Source organism: Mytilus californianus, unplaced genomic scaffold (genome assembly GCF_021869535.1).
Source record: "Mytilus californianus isolate M0D057914Y unplaced genomic scaffold, xbMytCali1.0.p SCAF_10, whole genome shotgun sequence".
Lineage (NCBI taxonomy): Eukaryota > Metazoa > Mollusca > Bivalvia > Mytilida > Mytilidae > Mytilus > Mytilus californianus.
Window position 1 is genome coordinate 27,262,108 of NW_026262582.1, and position 18,847 is coordinate 27,280,954.

An 18,847-nucleotide genomic window follows, 5' to 3' on the forward strand; every position below is an offset into this window, starting at 1 on the left:
AATCAAATATCCCTGAAACATTTTTAAAACATATAAAAATTCATTTCTTCAGGATAAAATGTTTTGAAAAAGTTCAAAAAATATTTTTTAACAAAATGTTTTTATAATCTTCATATTCTCAAAAAATCATTTAAATGTTATACGAAATATCATTATAAAAATGTTTTCTAACATAATCTTTCAAGTCTTTTTATTAAATATTCAGAAACATATAAACAATGTTTAATATCAGAGACAGATTTAGGAGTGGGGTGCCTGGGTCCCCCCTTTATGGCCCTTATGGAGCTACATTTATGGTTAATCCAGATTTTTTTATTACTCTCAAAACTTTGTCTAGTTTGGGGCCTGATGACCCCTTTTATGCCCCCGCAACTGAAAGTTGGGGGGCATATTATTTTACCCCTGTCTGTCCTTCTGTCTGTCCGTCCGTCCCATTATGGGTATATAGTTATTCAGCACAACTCCTCCTACAGTTAGAATCCTAGAAAGTTTTCACTTTGCTGTCTGTTTGTACATATATTGAAGATGTGCATGTGGTTAGGGTTTTGATTTTTATTAATATTTGCCCTTTTGGGAGATAGTTGAACTTTGTCATTTTTGGAGTATAAGCGGTTAAATGTTATAGTTATTTTAAAATAACACTTTGCATCTACGGGGGCATCAATTGTGTCTCCTAGACACAATTATATTTCAAAGAAAGTCCTACATTGACTTTGTTTTAATACAGTTACTTCAGAGTGGAGTGGAGGGGATCACTTTATCTAGATTCAAAATCCTGGATCCACATTTGAGAAAACAACTGCCGTCATACTGATCTTTACCCCACATCTCCTTTTACTTTGTCTGCATGCTGTTGATGCCAGCTTAATCTACATATATTTTGTCTATTTTTGTCGGGTTGATGTCTCATTGACAAACCCCAATATTTCCTGTCTTAGATATCAATTTTATTGAATAGTCCATTTTTTTGTATTTTGCACTGAACACATATGAAAAAGAAGATGTGGTATGATTGCTAATGAGACAACTCTCCACAAGAGACCAAATGACACAGAAATAATTACAACTATAGGTCACCGTACAGCCTTCAACAATGAACAAAGCCCATACTGCATAATTTGTTTCACTTACATAGAGGTATTAATTTTTATACGACCGCAAAATGTTTTTTGGGATCGTATAATGGTATGATGTCGTCGTCGTCTGCGTCGTCGTCCGAAGACACATTGGTTTCCGGAAAATAACTTTAGTTTTAAGTAAATGGATCTTTATGAAATTTTTTAAGAAGGTTCAATACCACAAAAGGAAGGTTAGGATTGATTTTGGGGATGATGGTCCCAACCGTTTAGGAATTAGGGGCCCAAAACAAGGATTTTTCTAGTTTCAGGATAATAACTTGTGTATAAGTATTTCGATTGCTCTGAAATTGTACCACAATGTTTAATACCACAAGTAGAAGGTTGGGATTCATTTTAGGGGTTATAGCGCCAACAGTTTAGGAATTAAGGGCCAAAAAGGGGCCAAAAACAAGCATTTTTCTAGTTTCCAGACAATAACTTGTGTGTAAGTATGGATCTCTCTGACATTGTACCACAAGGTTCCATATAAGAAAGGGAAGGCTGGGATTGAGTTTGGGGTTAATTGCCCCAAACATGTAGGAATTAGGGGCCAAAAACGCATTTTTCTAGTTTCCAGACAATAACTTGTGTGTAAGTGTATGGATCTCTCTGAAATTGTACTACAAGGTTCCATACTACAAAGGAAAGGCTGGGATTGAGTTTTGGGGTTATTGCTCCAAGGGGGGTTTCAAAAACTGGGGGGGGGGGGAATTTTTTTCAAAATTTTTGTTCACAATAAATTTTTAACATTTTTAAAATTTCGAATTTTTGAAAAATTTCAAGAAGAAATCTTCAATTGCACAGTATTGCGCAATGGATTTATAAGATCTTTGACCACATTTATTTTGTGTCAGAAACCTATATTATGTCAAAAATTTGATTACAATCCAAATTCAGACAGTATCAAGCTTGAATATTGTGTCCAAATTTGTCCCAACTGTTCAGGGTTCGACCTCTGCGGTCGTATCAGGCTGCGCTCAGCAAAGCATTTTTTTTCAGATTATAAATATCCTCATGCATTTCATTTGGTCCAGCATTGAACAAATTTTTTCTTAGAAGTGTTTTTTTATCTTTTGTTTGATCATGTGTAGCATCTGCCATTTTCTGTCTGAACAGCTTTTCGATGGTTTTCTTTGCTGTCTTGGTCAACAATACACAAGATAACAACAATAAGAAATGCAAAAAAAATATTTAATTTTGTCATTTCACTGTTCTTTTTCAATTTTTCTTTTGTTCCATTCTTTTTATTTCTCTTGACTTCTGCTGGCTTCTGTAAAGAAAATGTTAACAAATTAGTCCTGTTGTTTAGTGAGTAAACTAGTGGAGATAATTTAAATTTCATCAAATTACACGAGAAAATTTTATTTTAATCCAGTCTGGTTTCATAAAAATTTATATTGAAAAGCGACATCTAATCAGTGTGGCTGGATTCGGAAGATATACACGTACATCTGTGGAGTTTCAGGTGTATTATTATCATACGAGTCTGTAACGGTAGAGTTCACCAGTACTAAAATAAAACTGTACAATACCATTTTCCCAACAGAGATTAGGACCTGTAACCTTTACTTGGTCTTACAAAAAATCAACTCTCTTAATGGTAATTGTATATTTTAACACAAATACATTTTTGTGATATAGATTGAGGCTATAAAAGGATAAATACCTTCACACAATCTGCTCCTCCAGAATGTTTTGAATCTAAGCTTATAAATTTTGGCTCTTCTAATTGATTCTACAAAAGATAAAAAAAAGTCAAAATATTAAATAAAATACAGTCAAGAAAAAATCACATTGTACTAGTCAGCTACAAAGGTCACAACATTCAAAAATGAAAGAAAATTCAAACTAGAAAACTAATGGCTTGATTTTAAATTATAAAATAAGACAATAAAAAAACAAATATATATGTATATATATCAGAAATTAACCAACTATAACTACTAAATTAAAGGCTCCTGACTAGGATTGACACATTAACAATTATCTATACTAACTTACAAAAAAGTATCTGGCCTGGCCTTGAAGGGCTAGCGATTAATCACAGGCACTTGTCTCAGAAAAAAAATTCCTATAACACGTGTTATATTAAGGTATATAGGAAATTTTTTTCTGAGACAAGTGCCTGTGCGATTAATCATGAAAACTGTATAATGAATATATTGTCTTTCATGGTTACATGTACAAATATCTACCAGTAGAAAATGTCTGCAATATTTCACTATTTTATATTACTTTACTAACTAATACATTGTTGGTGACACTGAAAACAGCATACCTTATATATGCTATGTCTTGCTTTTGGACTCTGTCAAGGTAAGACAAAAAGGAAAGAAATCAATGATTCAAGTTCAAATATATTGATTGATTGTTGGAATCTTAATGTCCAGTGACAAATATTTAATGCATGTTCCAGCCAAAGTTTAATTAAACAAGCTAAGGAATGGTTTGAATTTTTTAAAAACATGTAGGTAAAGATTTTTTAAAGTACTGTTACATAGATTAAATTCTGCTTGCCATGAAATATTTGAAAAACACGATATCATGTGGATTTAATGGTATAACTAATGAAATTTTGAAAAAATTTTGTATGCTGATTGTTGGGCATGATATGTTTATATAATTATAAAACACTACTTTTTTCTTAAAAATTAATAAAATTTTCTCTCTAGCAAGAAGTTCTTTATATTGGAGAGAAAATTTATTTAACCCATATTCAAAGGAAGATGTTTTAATAGGCTTAGCCCTTCAAACAACAGAGGTATAACCCTTTTTACTAGTTTAGGAACATTTTTTTCTAGAGTATAATAGTTTAGAAAACTATTTAGAATCTTATAAGATTATCTGCCAAGAACAGATAGGATTCAAAAAGGACGTAGAACTACATGTATAGGGACCACATTTCTAAGTTTAAAAAATATTTAGTTGGGTTAGTTTTCATAATTATGTTCTAATCAATTTTGCAGAATTTGAAATTATTCCATATTTAAATAATTCCTTGTTTGAACTTGAATTGCAAATAAAACTTCATTATAGATGTACATATCTTTTAAAATTTCCAAAAAATGGCCCCATCATGTTATATGTAAAAAGTTTGCAGAGAAGGGCCTTTATATTTTTTTACAGTGTCTTTTTTTTTAAGTTGATGAAGCTGAGACATATTAAAAGATTTAAAGTTTAAAAATGTAGAATCATGTCTTGTTTAAAAGTGGTATTGGGAGGATTTAATACTTTCCTTGTGTAATTGTCCCATTTTCAAAAGTAATAAATTGTTTATATATAACTGGGACTAATAGACTATTAGTATAATAGTCCAATTATATATATAACAAGTTAAATTTAATTTTCCCTTGCCCAGTCTGCATGGTCTGTATCACATTTCATGGCCAACAGATAATATCTGTATAAGAACCCCTATTTTTAATTATTATTATACAAAATCATTTAAATGTATCATAGAAAGTTTAATTATATATTCATGACTATTTATATGTTCAGTGGGGTTTTTATTTTGTTTTTTTTTTCTAACTTGGGGTACATGTATTTGTCACTTGGTATTTCACACTAAATATTTCATATAAAATTGCACTTCAAAAGATTATTTAGGGGACATTTCTGATTTGATTTTATGCAACTTGGTACCAACAGCAGAATAATTATTTGTTTATTTTCATTTTCTTCTGAGATAACAACATAAATATTATTGTCTATTATAAACAATCTTGCTATATATTTATATTTCAACCAAATTAAATTGTAAAAAATAGTAGACCTATATGTGTTCACATCAGGAGAAAATAAACAGATAAAAACAACTGATGAAAGAGCTATGACAAAACAAACAAATACTCTTTATATACAATTCAGCGTTTTTCAACACATTATTTGTAAAAATACAACCATAAATACCTCGAATAAACGTCTTTTTATATGAAATATATAGCCCAAAAATGTAGGTGACGAAAGCTTTTTGGCAATGTACTGTAGCGGCGTTTCCGCTTATAATAGAAGAAATCTCAATATTTTGTAAATACATCGTTTACCTTTCTATAAGATCTATATTTCTGTCTCTTGTGACAGCTCCACGTAACGTTAGTTCTGGAACAGACCAGGTATTGTAATCATCGGATGCCATTGTTTACGTTGTAAATACAGATGCAAGCGTTTTACGTGATTGAAGCGTTCAAGTAACCACTTATGGAACCGCAGCGACGCCACGCGTGAAAAGTCGTGAATGATTCCTATTATTTATAGAATAACTAATCGAAGAATTCAAATAGAGAAAAATATTCAACGAGTGACCGAACAACACATTAATTCACGAATGCGCGTAGCGTATGAGTTAATTATCAGTGTTGTTCGATCACGAGTTGAATATTTTTCGATATTTGAATTCTTTGATTAGTTATTCTTTTTATTACAGTGGCAAATGGCTTTATTTAATGAAATTAATGTAGAAAATGTAAGGAACTATATCTTTTTTCTACGCATTCACAATTTGTTTTGATCCGACGTTATCGACGTCTTGACAACGCCTATTGTTGTATGACGTCAGGGAGTGAAATAACCACGTTTATTTCACATGTGAAATTATCGGTTTTTATTTGACTGGGAAATCAATGTAATTCATTGCTACCAATGTAATAAATACATGTATATTCACTAATGTTAAAAAAAAAAAAAAAAAAAAAAAAAAAAACTTCCGACGTATACAAAGTATACAAGTTTTCTAAATATAGATCACACAAGCAGTTATCAAAGGCATCGTTTATTGAAGTAAAAAAGGGAGAAATAGAAAACAAATTCTCAGATTTTAGAAAGTATAAAATGAGAAAGTTATTTTATAGAATTTTTTTATATTTGTATTCCATATTTACTTGGTTATTCAATTGTGTGTGAAAAATGTTAAGACACAAATAGCAGAAAGTGAATTTCATAAACTTCTTGTTAACGTTTTCTGTGCCACGGGCCGATTTTAGGCCGATTTGTAAATACTACGTTGACTGCCACGGGCCGATTTTCGGCCGATGTTTTTTTCCTTACGTCGAACAATAGGCTTTAGTGACGTTGCCTCTTGTGTGTACTATGGGAGTGGCTACACAGACGAAGAACTGTGCCGTAACACAACGTAACGTTATGCATGCAAAGTGCTTTCAAATTTTCATTTTAGTTGCGTCGGCCATACTTTTATAGAGTATATATATATATATATATATAAATTATTTCAATTTGTTTTCATTTTGTGGACTTTCTGCTGATTTTTCTGTTATGTTTTATATAAAAAAAATCATATTAAAGAAATGGAGAAGTTTCACTCATTAATGATAGCAGTCGAAATGTTTAATTACTGAAACCAATTTTGTTGCAAATAATGAATCTTCAGTAGTGGTCCAGATCCGAATTATGGAATTATCGAAACAAAAAAGAAGCCTAAAAACGTTCGAAGAGCGATTTCAAATACCAGAATGACCGAAAAATCAATTAAAAATGCCATCAAGGGAAAAGTAAAGTTGAGTAATTAAAGTGCTTGTCGTGATCCTACAGAGCCATCTTTATGGGAGGGGATGGGGATTTGATGCATTATCAATCATTTATTCATGTAGGTGTGGTGGGTTGTCTTATGTTTTCACTTCTCCATTTTTAAACGATACCTGGTATTACAATAAAAACGTTTTTTTTAATCAGAAACAAATAATATCTTTTTAATCAAGATTCAACACACTTATGATTATCTTTACAATCCCGGCGCACCCCCTTACTGCATACTCGATACACTGTCCTTCTCCTCCTTCGACCCCCGTAACCATTCCTGTCTGAACAAACATCACAGTCTTTCTCTCGATGACCGGGCAACTTCCTTATTCCATTTTTATTCTTATTTTGTCTAAATTGTCTTGATTTTCGTTTCTTTGCATCATGTGGTCTTTGGCGAGATCCTCAATAAGCTGTTGCTTGAAAGCTATAATCTTGACAGTTTAAGGTTATCCGATGTATTTTATTGGTATAATGTGTATGCATTGATAACCATACGGTGCATAAGATTAAAAAAACTACCTTTTTCCATACTTTTAAAGTTTTTCGTCCATCATTATAACTCTCTGTCATCATATCCATAGGTACTTGGGGACAGGACAATTTTTTTTTTGGCCCTCTCCCTTTTTCCAAAATCCATTATTTTATCATTTTCTATTAATTTCAATTATTTTTGCGTTTTTTTCTGTATTATAAGAACATAAAATGATGAATATACTATAAATAACTTGTATTTGATATTTACTATCAATTCAATGTTTACTATCCACAGATGTTACTGATGTATATATTTTTTGGAAAATAGGGGAAGGTAAAAAAAAATCGTCCTGTCCCCAAGTACATGTACCTATGATCATATCAGCCAAATCTATGACTGCTTTATAAGTGCTTGAAATGAGTCCAAATTTTACACAATGTTACTGGGGTCATCAACATCAACAAAAACTTCTCAAAAAAATCAATTTGTCAACACAAAAATGAAAAAGAATGTGTCCACACTACACGGATGCTCCACTCGCACAATCGTTTTCTATGTTCAGTGGACCGTGAAATTGGGGTCAAAACTCTAATTTGACATTAGAATTTAAAAGATCATATCATTGGGAATATGTGTATTAAGTTCCACGTTGATTGCACTTCAGCTTCATCAAAAACTACATTGACCAAAAACTTTAACCTGAAGCGGGACAGACGGACGAACGAACGGACGCACAGACCGGAAAACACAATGCCCATATAGGTGGGGCATAAACATGTTGCAAAAACGAAAGTCGCGTGAATCTTTTCACCTAAAAACAATGAAAAATTAGTACGATGTTAAAATTTTTATCTTATTTTTCTGTAATGACCAATTTGAAAATAGCTTACTTTTGATTTTTGACTATTGTTTGGTTGAAATTCACATTGTCGCCACAAAAACGAAAATTTCTCTTAAACCCGGGGATTCATTTTAAGATTATGTTTTATAAAAAATTTCTATGTATGGAAAGAAATGGTGATTCATTTGTGTTGTTCAGTGTATATAGGAAAAATCTGTTTTTCTCCAATAGCGAGAAAAGAGGGACAGTGAATGCAAGTTTTCTTTTAGATTATCAAAGTAAATATGATATAAAGTTTTTTTATGCAGTCATAAAAAATTATATTTATTGGTTTTTTAATCGCAGGAAAATGTCGAATTTTCTCTGTATAATTAATGTAAAGTTTACCAGAATTTAACCCCAATCACTGCCAATTATATATAACATACGAACGAAAGGATCATACATGTGCATTTTAAATCGAATTTCTAAATTGCATCCATCTATACATTCTCTCTTTCAAAAAAAAAAGAAAAAAAATATATCTGCTGTAAAAAAAAAAATAATAAAGACCGCAGAGTGAACAAATACGGTGTTTAGTTCTCTTGATTTTGCCGCTTTTATTTTTCACAATTAAAATTTTATTGAAACTTTTTTGCAGCACGATTCGAAGATAATAGTTTTTGATTTGGTAAATTTCTTTATAATACAACCCCATAACTCGGAAACGTAAAATCTAAAATTTATAAAAAAAAAGAAAGGGAGCTCACGTCAATAGATATTAACAATTCACCAAAGTTTTATGCAAATTGGTTAAAGCGTTTTTATCCGATATGTTGACGACGGACGGACGGACGGACAACGGTATACCATAATACTTCTCGTAAACGGGCGTATAAAAAAAACACTCCTAGATTATCAAATAATCAAATAATCATGAAATATTTGGTCTGGTAATCAAATAATCACTAAAAAACGACCAAGTAATTACATAATCAAAAACCCCGTGAGGAAGCTCAACTATCAACTGTTTGTTTGAGCGCTGGAACCATCTCTTCGAATTTAAAAAGAAATAAGAAAGTTAATTCTGCTTATGCCCCTGAGATTTTTAATAAAATTATTACCGAAAAAGTACAATTTACTTCTACGTATACGGAAGCAAAACTTCTCAAAATTGCCGTTCAAATGCAATCACTGAAAGACGTCGTACCCTTTTACGCAAAATCTTATGACGCGACGTTATTGTTATCGTCACTGACGGCAAATATTCTTGTGTACTTTAGAAAAAAACAAGCTTGGCAGTAAAAGGAAAATTGCGAAATATTCCCTGGCACTGAAAGAGTTAAAATGATTAAATCATTTTGATACCCAATTTTCATGTGAGTATTCAGGTATCAGTCGGAAAGCAAGCCCTTAGAAACGACCGTTGTTGCTACTTTCTTAAGACAACAATGGGACTGATATTAAAACCCGCCATTCTGAAATTGCGTTAATTTCGCGGAAAAAATAATTTGGCGCCAATTTGGAATTTTTTCTTTTTTCTGTTTCTTACTTGCCATTAGGGTCAGAAATAGATTTCTTTCGATTTTTCAAGCATGGTTCTTATTATCAAAGTAAATAATACTTAAACATGTTATAAATTGTCCGTCTTTTAAAAATAACGTAGTGCCTTTGATCGTCGTTTAAGAATTATGCGAAATTGTCTGTTATTTTTTTCTTCTTTTTTTTCCAGATAAACAAAGAATATACAAATTATATAAAAAATTAATAATAAGTATCTCAAAGTTAAAACAAAAATCAAGTCTAACGTTCTATCACCCCTTAGGAAACCCCGTTCGAACTAAATTCCAAACGAAAGACATTTTTTGACATTGTAGTTTTTTTATCTTACACATCGATGCCAACTTGCATCTTTACACAATGTACACACATTTAGTGTTTTTGTTTGAAAAAGCAATGGCGAGATATCTGTGAATATTGGACTGGATTAATTATTCTCTTTAAGTCTATGTTTATGTTTGACTTAACTAAAACAAGGTAAGGAAATCGTATACTGTCTTTACACAACCTTAACCAAAACTCATTCATCGTTTATAATATTATAAAAAAATTTGTGATGAAGAAATCCTGCAAAACTGCCAAAGGTAAATGAAAAAGTCTTGTCCTAAATAATTTATATGAACTTAAAACAATCGCTTTCAGACTAGCATTTTAATCACTCTTATTCAAAGCATGTTCATACTGACATGAAGTGTGACTTACTTATGACTTGTGATCTAAAACATAATGAATATTGTTGACTAAGCACTCAGAATCTGCTCTGAAATACTTTTATATAAATATAAAAATGCATAATTGTTAAAAAAGATTAAATAGAAGAAGAAAAATATTAGACCCAGTCTTTTTTGTTCTTATCTATTTTCAAGTTCATGATTAGAACCATTTATTTATTGGTTTAGTGTTTTTTTTTATATAATTTGAGTCCATTCATTAGAATCTGCATGGAATCAGTGAGACACAATTTACATGTTATTGTTATATTTAGTTTGTTCATACAAGAATTGCAAACTAATTTCCTTTTATTTCAAATAATGAAGAATTTACATTCAGAATACTTTCATTATGGCCTTGTTTAAGTTTAAATGAAAAAGGTAGGATCAGGTATCAGTATAGCTGCGGAACCGTAGCTCTTAGGTCCTCATGTTATTTTTTGACTATTTGCGGACCATAGTCTATGGTCCGCAAATAGTCAAAAAATAGCATAAGGACCTAAGAGCTACGGTTCCGCAGCTAGTATCAGTAATGAAAAGGAGTTCCTGTATTTGATCATTTTAATCCTGTCATTATCCATTATTCATGAATATTTTGGCTACCCCTTGTATGATTAAAGTAGAAATTTATTTCTGTGTTGAAATAATTTGGTTACAGCAGTATAAATACTTACCAAAATATAAATATTAGTTAACTCTTGGAATAATAATATTATGGCACATACTGACATAGGGCCTATTTGAGTATTTCACTGAGACTGAGTTCTGAAAAGTGATAAAATGTGTTTCGCTAATTTTTTGGCACATGTCTTTAGTATCAAAATATATTCAATAAAATTATTTAATATCCTCATGTAAATAACAGCATATGGTTCTTTTAATATAATAATAGTTTGATCATGAGAGTGTCAAACAAAGGGACGTAACTCGTAAACTACTATCGGCCCCGCTTCGTCAGAAATATTGACACATCGAAGTGGCACATTTGCGTATTACAGCGTATTAAGTGGCACAAATTTGACATATCATAGTCAAAGTTATGTTACATAACATAATTTAAATTCAGCATAGCTTCCCCAGAAGTTAAGAAAGAAAATTACGATTTTAATTTCCAGTGACCGATTTTTTTGGTCAACACCTAGACTTTGAAGATACATTTTGAGAGAAAAAATTAGTTTAATCCATAATTGAGTGAATCAATATATTTCTTATATACTCAAGAATGTTCACTTAAAAGCAAATTAGTTTTAATTCATGCAAAAAACTACAAATTCTAAAAAACGAGCTTCACTTTTTTTGGTAAAAAAATGCCCATATATGGTAATCACATGACTTCCATTGTTGCTTTAAGAAATGGGGTCAAACCGGGGTCAGCTTTCCGACTGTATCAGGCTAATGAAATACAAATAATTCTAATATGACGTCCTTCATTCGCTTTGTAAACAACAGCGTGATAAAATTCTCGATATATCTATACTTAGCGTAGACTCATAGATGTACATATTGATGGCTGTTACTATTTACCTCCCACGTAGATCCACATGTATCATTACTTATGTGCAAACATTATGTCGATTTTGTTGTGTTCAAATTAGAATTGAAAAAGAAACTACAGAACTGTTATTCCTATTCTAATGCATAACAAAAAGAATTAATGCACAAGAGCTTAAACAATGTATAAAATCAAAATAAAATAGAATTCCGCGAAATTTCATGAATGATCTTGGCGCAATAACGTCATGTCATAACATGACGTCATACGAATGAAAACTTTCAAGCTGAAGGTTTTCCGTTACGTATACGCCCTAAGTTCGGATAATATCGCATTAAAATGGATATTTATATAGTCTTTTTTTATTATGCCTTGTGTACTTTTTGTTCCTCATAGCAACTTAAGATTCGTAAAGTAAGCAAATTTCGGTAGATACATTGCTTTTTTCAGAATATTTTTTGATAAAACAAAGTATTTATTGACATTTCTGAAATGCGGATTAAAAAATCATATTACTCCCGTAGCTTTTGAATAACTACCATACCGATCCGTTTTGCGCAACACAGTCTTGTGGAACTTTATCTTCATAGCAATTATGATTCATAAAGTAAGAACATTTCTATGATATATATTTTGTTTATGTCCAGAATGATTTCTGATACGACAAAGTATAATATATTGACATTTCTGAACTATGGATTATAAGAGAGACATATACAAATATGTATATATATGCCTCTAATTATACTATTACTATTTATTAATTCTCCGAACTGAAAAAAGGGACTATTTGCCACTGGACGTCTTGAAACCAATTACCATTTAATCCGAAATGAAGTTTATAGTTTTATTTTTTTTTCGATTCACAAATTTGCCTCTACAGATAACTTTTTTTTAAATGACAGCGTAATCATGCCCAAAGTTTTTTTTTGTACATTTAGAAATTTTATTCATAAAAGTATATAGTGTGATTATAAAAAGCAATGTGCAAACGATAACCGAACTATAATCAGCCAAGCAGTAACGGAATACCATGTAGTTAAATATACTATGGGAGTATTATATTATTTCATTTTACTTCCATTCATTTACTATATATACAGTTTACGGTATACACTGCAGATACGGAGCCAGGATTTTGAAAAGGGAAAAAGGGGGGGGGGGACAAAACTAGGCAACGTTAGGAGTTTGACATCTTAAAATTTTATGCATTCACCATATATGTAGCCACATAAGGAGGGGACCGGCGCCCCCTGTCACCCCCTAAATCCGCCTCTGAACTGTTCTGCCTTGATATAATATAATTCACAGAATTCCTATGTGAATCGCTGGGTGCAAGTGAAACAGGTGTTCCTTGACAAACAATAAGATCAATCAATATTTCGTAACGTTAGCGTGGGATTATTAAACCTGCAAACATTGAAGAATTTAGTACTTCCGTGGCACAAGTGTGATGAAGATAGATAGATAGATATTTTTTTATTTTAAAGTACAGCTTGGTACATGTACATGAAATACAATATATTACAATTTTAAACATATGTAGTCAATAAACGTGCATATTTATATCAACCAGCCTTTAGAGGCTTATGATGCACTGTCGTTTATGTACGAAATATTATACAAATAATTTTTTTTTTGATGTATTGACAGTCTTTTGGGAACAACCATTTGATACTCTTGAAAGGGGGGGGGGGAGAGATTTTTATTTCTTTTCTTTTTACGCTCGCTTATTTTTTTGAGCGGATAATTTTATTAACTCACCTGGCCCACAGATTTAAAGATTTGTGTATACTTATCTTGTGTATTTCCCTTAAATTCTAGTAAATGTCTAATTGAAAGTCAAAATCGTAAAATTTTAGATGAGAACATTTTGAATTTTGGAAAAAAAGTTCAATGATAACCCTAGTACGCTTCCTATGGTCTTACATGATTTTGTCAACCGAAATCCCCTATGTGTGAACGACAACAAGAAATGTATCATTGTTCGTGCTATAAATTATACACCAGCAGACACAACTGCAATAATTTCAAAGCTAAATTGGCAATAGGGTTGTCCGAGCAAACCACTGAAGTCAATGACCTATATAGTTGCCAAGCTGGCAGCAGGAATTTTTTTCCGGATTGACCTTTTGTTTCATCTGTCGCTACGTATGCTTATTTTCTTTGTACACATTTATATCCTCAACTATCCTGCATTTCATATTGCAGAGAAATCATTTTCATCCGGTCTTGTGCAAAGTCTTTTATTTTCAGTTCATTCCAGGCCAATTTGTTGATTTTCAAAATCCTTCTCCCCTGCCTCCTTTCGAAATCAAATGGTCGTCCCCTTACTGAAAGCTGATGAAAGGACGTCATCAATTTATAGTCTGAGAAAAGTATGATCATAAACATCATTATCGTAAAAACTAGAATTTTACTTGTACATCATGTTTTACTAACTGACTGAATTATGTCGAAATTCTTAAAGAAAAGGATTATACATTCTTTAAATGCCTGTCCCAAGTCAGGATCGAGCCGGCATTTGAATGGTTGTCGTTCATGTCCGTCAATTTGTTTTTATAATTAAATGCGGTTCCTTCAACCAACATACGTAATAAATTTCAAGACTTTACACCGTTTTATTTAATTTCATTTATATGAAAGTTTGTTGCCTATAATTAAGATAATAACTAACAGTGTTTCGGGATTTTTTGCTTATACTATTAAAGAATGGGTCCCTTTTCAAAAGTCTCCCAACTATTTCCTTGATTTAGCAAGGTATTCTTTGATATTTTTGTTACGTTTATACGCTATGATAGGCACCTGGGTGAAGATTTCACTGCATTGTTTGTCTTTTTGCAGATAGCTCCAATGTTTTCTTATAACTTTACTAACGTTTTTACCATTGGATTATATTTAGTAATGAGAGTGAGTGGAACATTCTTTGTCTTATTGGCCTTCATGTGAATTTAAGCAGAGGGTCAATTTTGTTCGCTATGTTAAAGAAATCTTCAACCTGTTTTAATGCGCCTGTGAAGACCATAAAACCGTCATCTCTGTATTGACAGTGTAATTTGATGTTTTCTCTCCATTGGAACTTATCTAAGATATTTATTAATAGTACAGACAGATGTAAATCTGTGCATGTCGGAGAAAATATACCACCCATAGGCGCTCCTATAATTTGTTTGTATAATTGTCCATTGAATTCAAATTCATTGTTTCTTAGTATTAATTTAACAAATGCCGTTAAATCTTTATTGTTGGGAATTTTTAAAGTATATTCTTGTGTGTCAATTGATTCTTATGCATTGATAACTGTTTCTTCTAAGTTATCAATGTTCATATTTGTGTACATTGACGTTACATCATAGGCAATAAGAATGCACTCTTTCTTGACCTCATGTGACTCTATTTTATTAATGAAGTCTTTTGTATCTTGAATGTAAAAGTTGTGCCTCTTCAATAATGGTTTTAAAATTAGATTCAGTAATCTTTCAATGCGTCTCGTGGGAGAGCTACACTTATTGATGATTGGTCGGTAAGGAATGTTTATGTTTCCAACTATTTGACCATCTCGAAATGCCTCATTAATTATTTCTAGATTGATTTTATGTATTTTTGGAAGAAGGTACATGTGTCCATGTTTTGATTCGTTATTATTCTTCAAGAAATTATAAGTTTGTGAATCTATTTCTTTTTTCCTATATAGATTTTCAACAACAGCTTTTATAGATTTGACAACAACGTTAGTAGTTGGTTCATTTATTTTCAAGTAATGATTACTGTTAAGGTGACTTGTTCCTGCTTTGATGTAATCGATCTTATTTACAATCACTGTTGTGTTATTTTTATCGGCTTTAGATATATAAATGCTATCATTATGTTTTAGTTCTATTAGAGCTTTGCGTTCTAATTTTGACAAATTGTCTCTAAACTGTTTAACCTCCAGTTTTGATATATCTAGTTTTGTGTCAATTAAGTAATTTTCTAGGGCAACCTTCCCCCTGGGTGGTATATGCCCCGATTGCAAATATAATGGATGAATATGTTTGTTGTTGTTTTTTCCTGAGTAATGGAATTTACATCTCATTTTTCTAGTTAGCTCGTCAAAATCCATTAATATTTGTTTTCGTATATTATTACGTTTTGGATTAGGGATAAATTCCATTCCCTTTCCTAATAGGAGGATTTCATTATTCGTCAATGACTTTGTTGACAAGTTCAGAACGAATTTTCTACTAGACTCAGCTCGAGTCGCTTTTTTTTTATTCGGGATCTTAATTTGTTCCGTTTTCTGCATTTTTTCTTTTTATCAGACCATAGATGTATCTATGATCAGACTTTTTTAACGATCTGTTCGCCATGTTCTCACCAAGAAAATGAGAACATGTGGACCAGACAGATTTAGGGAGGAGTTACCTGTAATGTACATGCGCAAAAGATTACAGCTTACCAATAGAAAAAGGAGAACACACCTAGTAGCTAAATGATTTAATAAATCCAAGATAGTATAAGAAAATTTCCCATAACGATAAAAAATATATACACAAAAAGATATTAAAGTCTAGTTTAAAAACAGTAAAGCTTGCATTTAATATTCACTAAAACTAAGTATAAATGTATGTGTCTCACTCACGTAGAATTCTATAGATTAATCCCAAGTACATAACAAGAAGACGGATAAGAACTTGAGCTAAAAGCTGGTAAATTAATCCCACTATCGGAATAATAATAAACTTAAAATTTCCTTTTGAACTTGTCCTTGGGTTTGTATCCACTTTGTGCTGGTTTTCTTATAATTGTTTCTTTGTAGCGTCTGAGCTTCTCTTTATACTCCTCAATCAGCTCCTCGACAATCTTAAAAAAATTTCGGCGCTCTGTGTAACGTCCTGCCTTCACTAATTCCTCATCTAATTCTTGCATCTTTGAGTCCAGCTCTTTTGACACTTCTAAAATGTGTTTTGCAATCATCCCCGAGAGTTTGGATAATGCCAGCTTTCGTAATTCCAAGTTTATTGAACGTACAATGTATCTCGTCCTTCACAGCCTCCTTTGTTGGATGTTCTAAGAAATTATAATTAAATGCGGTTCCTTCAACCAACATACCTAATAAATCTCAAGACTTTACACCGTTTTATTTAATTTCATTTATATGAAAGTTTGTTGCCTATAATTAAGATAATAACTAACAGTGTTTCTGGATTTTTTGCTTATACTATTAAAGCATGGGTCCCTCTTCAAAAGTCTCCCAACTATTTCCTTGATTTAGCAAGGTATTCTTTGATATTTTTGTTACGTTTATACGCTATGATAGGCACCTGGGTGAAGATTTCACTGCATTGTTTGTCTTTTTGCAGATAGCTCCAATGTTTTCTTATAACTTTACTAACGTTTTTACCATTGGATTATATTTAGTAATGAGAGTGAGTGGAACATTCTTTGTCTTATTGGCCTTCATGTGAATTTAAGCAGAGGGTCAATTTTGTTCGCTATGTTAAAGAAATCTTCAACCTGTTTTAATGCGCCTGTGAAGACCATAAAACCGTCATCTCTGTATTGACAGTGTAATTTGATGTTTTCTCTCCATTGGAACTTATCTAAGATATTTATTAATAGTACAGACAGATGTAAATCTGTGCATGTCGGAGAAAATATACCACCCATAGGCGCTCCTATAATTTGTTTGTATAATTGTCCATTGAATTCAAATTCATTGTTTCTTAGTATTAATTTAACAAATGCCGTTAAATATTTTTTGTTGGGAATTTTTAAAGTATATTCTTGTGTGTCAATTGATTCTTATGCATTGATAACTGTTTCTTCTAAGTTATCAATGTTCATATTTGTGTACATTGACGTTACATCATAGGCAATAAGAATGCACTCTTTCTTGACCTCATGTGACTCTATTTTATTAATGAAGTCTTTTGTATCTTGAATGTAAAAGTTGTGCCTCTTCAATAATGGTTTTAAAATTAGATTCAGTAATCTTTCAATGCGTCTCGTGGGAGAGCTACACTTATTGATGATTGGTCGGTAAGGAATGTTTATGTTTCCAACTATTTGACCATCTCGAAATGCCTCATTAATTATTTCTAGATTGATTTTATGTATTTTTGGAAGAAGGTACATGTGTCCATGTTTTGATTCGGTATTATTCTTCAAGAAATTATAAGTTTGTGAATCTATTTCTTTTTTCCTATATAGATTTTCAACAACAGCTTTTATAGATTTGACAACAACGTTAGTAGTTGGTTCATTTATTTTCAAGTAATGATTACTGTTAAGGTGACTTGTTCCTGCTTTGATGTAATCGATCTTATTTACAATCACTGTTGTGTTATTTTTATCGGCTTTAGATATATAAATGCTATCATTATGTTTTAGTTCTATTAGAGCTTTGCGTTCTAATTTTGACAAATTGTCTCTAAACTGTTTAACCTCCAGTTTTGATATATCTAGTTTTGTGTCAATTAAGTAATTTTCTAGGGCAACCTTCCCCCTGGGTGGTATATGCCCCGATTGCAAATATAATGGATGAATATGTTTGTTGTTGTTTTTTTCCTGAGTAATGGAATTTACATCTCATTTTTCTAGTTAGCTCGTCAAAATCCATTAATATTTGTTTTCGTATATTATTACGTTTTGGATTAGGGATAAATTCCATTCCCTTTCCTAATAGGAGGATTTCATTATTCGTCAATGACTTTGTTGACAAGTTCAGAACGAATTTTCTACTAGACTCAGCTCGAGTCGCTTTTTTTTTATTCGGGATCTTAATTTGTTCCGTTTTCTGCATTTTTTCTTTTTATCAGACCATAGATGTATCTATGATCAGACTTTTTTAACGATCTGTTCGCCATGTTCTCACCAAGAAAATGAGAACATGTGGACCAGACAGATTTAGGGAGGAGTTACCTGTAATGTACATGCGCAAAAGATTACAGCTTACCAATAGAAAAAGGAGAACACACCTAGTAGCTAAATGATTTAATAAATCCAAGATAGTATAAGAAAATTTCCCATAACGATAAAAAATATATACACAAAAAGATATTAAAGTCTAGTTTAAAAACAGTAAAGCTTGCATTTAATATTCACTAAAACTAAGTATAAATGTATGTGTCTCACTCACGTAGAATTCTATAGACT

The 18,847-nt window shown here is 31.6% G+C and overlaps 1 protein-coding gene and 1 long non-coding RNA gene across 3 annotated transcripts in view; one reads left to right on the top strand and one right to left on the bottom strand.

Moving 5' to 3' along the window:
- The window catches only part of LOC127717865 (uncharacterized), a 269,710-nt gene that overhangs the window by 219,636 nt on the left and 31,227 nt on the right, over positions 1 to 18,847 (top strand). The gene's annotated exons all lie outside the window — the stretch shown is intronic.
- On the bottom strand, positions 2,291 to 5,359 carry LOC127717866 (uncharacterized). The gene is made up of 3 exons (XR_007989445.1): positions 5,162 to 5,359; positions 2,785 to 2,853; positions 2,291 to 2,388 (listed from the first exon to the last, which is right to left on the bottom strand). It is a non-coding gene; the product is annotated as an uncharacterized LOC127717866 (long non-coding RNA).